The sequence below is a fragment of the Phaethon aethereus genome, assembly GCF_964289735.1.
Source record: "Phaethon aethereus genome assembly, chromosome: 20".
Classification (NCBI taxonomy): domain Eukaryota; kingdom Metazoa; phylum Chordata; class Aves; order Phaethontiformes; family Phaethontidae; genus Phaethon; species Phaethon aethereus.
Genome location: NC_138596.1, coordinates 11655412 through 11660746, shown reverse-complemented (window position 1 = coordinate 11660746; position 5335 = coordinate 11655412).

Genomic DNA, 5335 nt, shown 5'->3' with positions numbered 1-5335 from the left:
CAGATGGTTTATTCTAATACACAGTGAGGAGGGTTGGTGGCTGTGGGGCCGTGGGCTTGGCTGCCGGAGTGCCCCATCAGCAGTGCTGCCCCCCGGCTCCTCCGCACAACCGCTGCTCGACCCGTTGCCTGCCCGACCCGGCTCTGTGGCGCGAAGGAAGGGTAAAGGCTGTCCCGGCATTTCTCCTATTTGTGCTCCTCTCCTGCTGCCCCTACCAGCCGTTTCTCCACCACTGCCATCCCTCCCCACCCCTGCCCCATGTCTCAGGGCCCCTCGTGCACAGGGCGGGGGAGAGGCGACGTGAACCCCCCCCAGTTGTGGTTTTGCGGGGGTCAGGGTGTCCCCAGGCACCAGCACGGAGGCAGAGGATTTCTGCAGGCGCCAAGCAGAACGCCGGGGCTGGGGCTGGAGTCGCCAGCCCCACGCAGCTGTGCTGGGACCCCAAGGTGCACGTGCCAGGGTCCCCGCTCCTGACTCCCTGCAGTATTGCTGCCTTCTCCGTGTCCCGCTGCAGCCCCGGCCAAGCAAGGGCAGGAGGGGACGGGCAGTGCTGAGCCCTCGGCTAAGATTCATTTTCTTGGTGCTTGCCAGTGCTGGAGGATGGTGCCCCGGGCCGCACAGGTCCTGCCTTGCTCCAGCCGTCAGCCATGTCCAGGCAGTGCCTGGAGAAGAGCCGAGGGGCCGGATGGGGCCGGGGATGGCCCCTGTCCCCTTCCTGCCTGCAGGTGATGCTGGCAGAGCAGCCGGGCAGGAGGAGGTGCAGGGTCCAGCAGCAGGTTCAGGCTGCAAAGAGCCCAGAGCTGCTCCCGCGCCAGCACGTGCCCAGGGGCTCAGGGGAGCTGGGGGCTTTGCAGCCCCCTCCTGCATTTACCTGCCCAAGCGTGTGGGTAAGGAGTAATAAGAATTGTCCTGTGCTTCATGCTGGGTTGAGCTGAGCCCCCAGACCCCCTGTCGCGCTCTGCCGTGTCCCCAGGTGACATCAAATGCTGCGCTGAAGCCATAAGCGAAGAGCTGTCGGTTCCTCTCCCATCATGGGACAGGGGCTCACAGACACAACTGGGCAGCACTGGGGGGGCTGCAGCCCCCCGAGCTGGGATGTGCCAGACTCTCGCTGCTGCTTTCTCTCGGTCTCAGCCATACTCTCGCCTCCTCCCGCCCTGCTGCAGCCACCGGGCAGCCCAGCACGGCCCCCGCCACGGCCGGCGCTGCTGGGGCTCCTCCAGCGCAGCTGGGGTTGGTTCAGGTCCGTTTTCCACGGCGGGTGTTTGCTCCTCGTTGGGAGGGGGCTGTCATCCGCTGCGGCGCCGCGCAGAGCCCGTGCCTTGAGGAGCTGCAGATGCTGCACCCGGAGCCGCGCGGTTTACGGAAGCTTGCTAGATGCAGAAGAGCGTGTTTGTCTCTTGCTTTTCAACATGTTTGTGCATTTTCCTCCTGAAGTCTGTGGTTCGGTTTGACCTTCTTCTTTTTGTGAACTTAAAGAACTGGAGAAAATGGTTTGGGAGGTAAAAGATGTTTTATTTTCAGAAAATGAAAAGTGTCCTTAAGTGTCTCTCTCCCTCTCTGTCTCTCACATCCTTTTCTCCCTCTCATCCCTCCCTTCCCCACTCCCCACCCTTCCTTCCCAGGCAGGAGGTTACCAACTTCCTTGTCAGGAGCAAACCACTGTAATAAATTTTGCAGTTCATTTAAAAAGGCAGACTTTGTCTTTTTTGACTGTCTTCCTAACCCTCCTTGTTGGTGCCACCCCCCCGGCTCCCACGGGCGGGTGGGATGCCCTGTCTAGTGACCGCCCAGGAGAGCGGCGCTTGGCCCCGGCAAGCCCCCGGTGCCCCCGGTGTCTCTCCTGGAGAGCCGCCTGCCTCCGGCGGGCCAGGGACGCACGGCTGCAGGAGGACGGTCGCTGCTGTGGTGTGATTCAAGGCATTGGCGTGTCAGGATCTGGCTCAAAGCGCTGCCGGGAATTGCCGTAGTGACTCTGAGGGTGTTTTGCAAGTGAGCTCACGAATGGCAACGTTTATGGGCAATTAGCTTAGACATGGGGTTTTTCATGTGGCTCCCGTTGGTCACCGTGGCCGAGAGCCCCCGGCGTGCTGTGCGCTGCGGCCAGGAGCAAAACCACGGCAAAGCACAGAGCTCCGCCACAGCTTTGATGACCCGCCTGTAAGCGCGGCAGTGCTGGGCAGTGCCCCGTGCCCCGGCTCTCCCCCACCCCAGCAGCCGGAGGTGCTGCTTGGCTGACCCCGACACCCAGAGCGAGGTCTGCACTCACACCCCGCTCTTCTGTCCAGCACGGGGCTGCTCGGGGGCCGCAGCTCCCAACAGCGCTTAAATGCGTGCGGGCCCGCACACGCTGCGCTGAGACCGGGGGACGCAGCACAACACGGAGGCAGCACACGGGAGCGTGCAGGGCCCCGATCCCCCGCGCCGTGGCCAAACCGCCCGCCCTGCGCTCAGCCGCGTGCAGCTGCTGCACGCTGCCACGCCTGAACGGAGCCCGTTCCCACGGACACGTTGGAACAAGGAGAGAAGGTTGCCTTTAAAATCAGCATTTACTGTCATCATAATCGGCAAAAAAACCCAACACGTTTTATGTGGTCTAAACACTAGGGAGGTAAGAGGAGAACGAGTCGGATGCAAGGAGCAGGGGGAGAGAAATCATAAGCCCAGCTGGCGAGGGGCCACGCCAGCCCGAGGGAGTCCCGGGAGGAGCAGGGAGAGGATTTTTGTCCTAAATAGCAGAAGATGCTATTGAAGTCAGCTGCTTTAGAACAGACGTGAAGCCAGCTGCTGTCTTCCTTAGCGCATGTGCTTCCTACACGGCCCGTCCCCAGCCCTGCCCCGGCAGCGCGGCGTGCCGGGCCGGCGGCGGGGCTGGGGAAGGCAGCCGTCCCTGCCGGCATGGAGGCGCGGGCGCTCCGCCTGGGCACAACTGCCATGAGTAAAGCTGGGCTTTCCCCCATGCCGCCGGCTCCAGGTCCCCCAAGCTAAACAAGGTCTACAGGCAACAACAAACACACGCAACTACGTGCTGCCGGCGGTGCCGCGGGGCGGCTGGCGGCAGCGCTGCACCAGGCCGGGCTTGGCTGCCCCGGCAGAGGCTACACGAGCCGCGGGGACCCCCGGGCCGGCACGCAGGCTGGGCAGGAGTCACGACGAGTACCTGCCAGTTGGTTGCCTGCCCCTGGAGAGGAGCAGGGCCGTCTTCAGCGGCAGGTGAAGCCCCGTGAGATCCCCCTGCTACCCTGGTCCTGTCTTGGTTTTGTCTGCACATGCTGCTAGGAAGAAGCACAGAGCTAACAGCTCTGCCTGGGCTGGGACAGCCCTCCGCATGGAAGCCAGCTCCTCCGACCTGCCGTCCTCCCGGCTGCTGGAAGAGCCTCGGCACTGTGGGCCCATCACTCGGAAACTTCTCAGAAACCTAAAGCAAAAGAGAGGTGGTCTCAGCCGCGCCAGCGGGGAGGGGAGGGCAGGGCTCCGGGGCAGCGGGTGCACCGGTGCGGGTCCCACAGCGCGCTGGGAGGAAGCACAGCCCAAACCTGCCGTAGGACCGAGTATGGCCAGCCCTGCCTTGTGCTGGTGCGGCTCTGCTGTCCCGCGCCCCCCCGGCCCCTTTAGGGGTCTCTGAAGTTCGGTCCTTGTGGCAGGGAGCCAAAGCAGCCTCCGTGCGCAGGGCTGGGGCTGTAAGGAGAAACCTCTTCTTCCCCCTGCTCAGTAATTAGCCCACCACGCACAGCGCCGAGCTCTGAGCACGCTGAAGAATGAGGTTTAAATGGGATTTAATGAAAATACCAGCGCTACCGTGGCAGAGAGCACTGACGACGCGTGGGCTGCACCTCATTCCGCCAGGGCATAAGGTACCCTCTGCCCATCGGGAAGGATCGTGGCACGGACGGCAGTGGCGATCCCACCACGGGAGAGCCCGGCGGGGTCAGCATGGGGGGGTCTGCATTTCTCTGAGTGCCCACGACACTCAGGTGCTTTCCTGGCTTTGAATCCCAAAGATTCATAATGTCCTTATTATTTTAAAACCAATCTTATTTAACAGGGTATGGCGAGAGTTGCAGAATTACCCGATATTGATCACAGAAAGGCTGGGCCATGGAGACAAGATCCATGTTGCTATGCGTGGCTTAGCAACATATAAATGTATTCAAACAGAATAATGAAATTATGGTGGGGAAACAAAGCAGCCATCACTTGAAGAGATGGAGGATGTGGAGGCCGCTTGGAGCTCTTGTTCGGCAAGACAAGGAAGACGGTACTTATTGTTTGTGCAAATATGTGAACCCCCCCAGCCATCCCCGGCTTGCATAAAGGGTGTAATGAATCCGGGCAGCGCGCTCGCTGCAACGCGCAGCTTTGTACAGCTGGGCCGCAGCTCATTACTGCGGAAACGTGCGGCCCCTCCGAGTGAATGGAGTCCTTGCGGGGGGAGCCCTAAAACTGGGGGGGGGGTCGATCCACAGGGCAGAGCGCAGCCCACGTCTGCCTCCTGGCCACAGCCACGCTGCAAAACTCCTCATTCCCGTGGTTCTGAAGCTGACCCGGGATTTACCTGCATTTTATCCGCCCTCATCCTCACCCGTGTTAACGCGCTGCCAGGAGCCCACCCCACTTCCCCCCCGCACCTACGGGCTGCCTCTTGCACCGAGAGCCAGCGCGATGCCCACAGCTCTGCGGCAGCACAGCGAGGCACTGGAGCAGAGAAGAGGTGGATCTTCAGCCAGAACCACCCAGATCCAGCACAGCTTTCCTGGGAGACTGCGAGCAAGTCATTTAAGCCCCGAGTCTCCCCCTCGTGCCCGGGGTCCAGCGCTCCTCCTGCCCACCAGCCCTCCCGGCTGGACTGCGGGCAGGCAGGCTCCTCCCGGGTCTCTGCAGGACCTGCTCCAAGCCCGCTGCAGGTACCACCGTCATTTTCACTGGGCCTGGCTGGAAATTTTCAAATAAAGATACCTGGGCAAAATACGTCTCTTTTCAATAAACTGTTGTGAAAGAAAACAAACAGAAGAGGGGAAGCAGTGTCTGTTGGCATGATTTGTCACTCGTTCATCATCAAGCACCAGGCTTACGGTTTGCTTCCCCCGGCAGCTGTCGTCCCCAAGAGCTACACGGCATTTTGCTCTGTGAAGACGGGAGCCTGTGCGACGCTGAGCTGCCCTGGGGTCTTCCAGGCATTGCTACGGGTGGGCATTACTGCCTTTTATTTTTGCTGTTAATGGCTGGAAGCACTTGTCTTTGAGCCCGGTGCCTCGGAGCAGCGCAGCGTAGCCGGCACCGGCGCTGTGCCGCACGCTGGCTTGCACGTACACAAGTGTGCGGAAGAGTGCTCTTC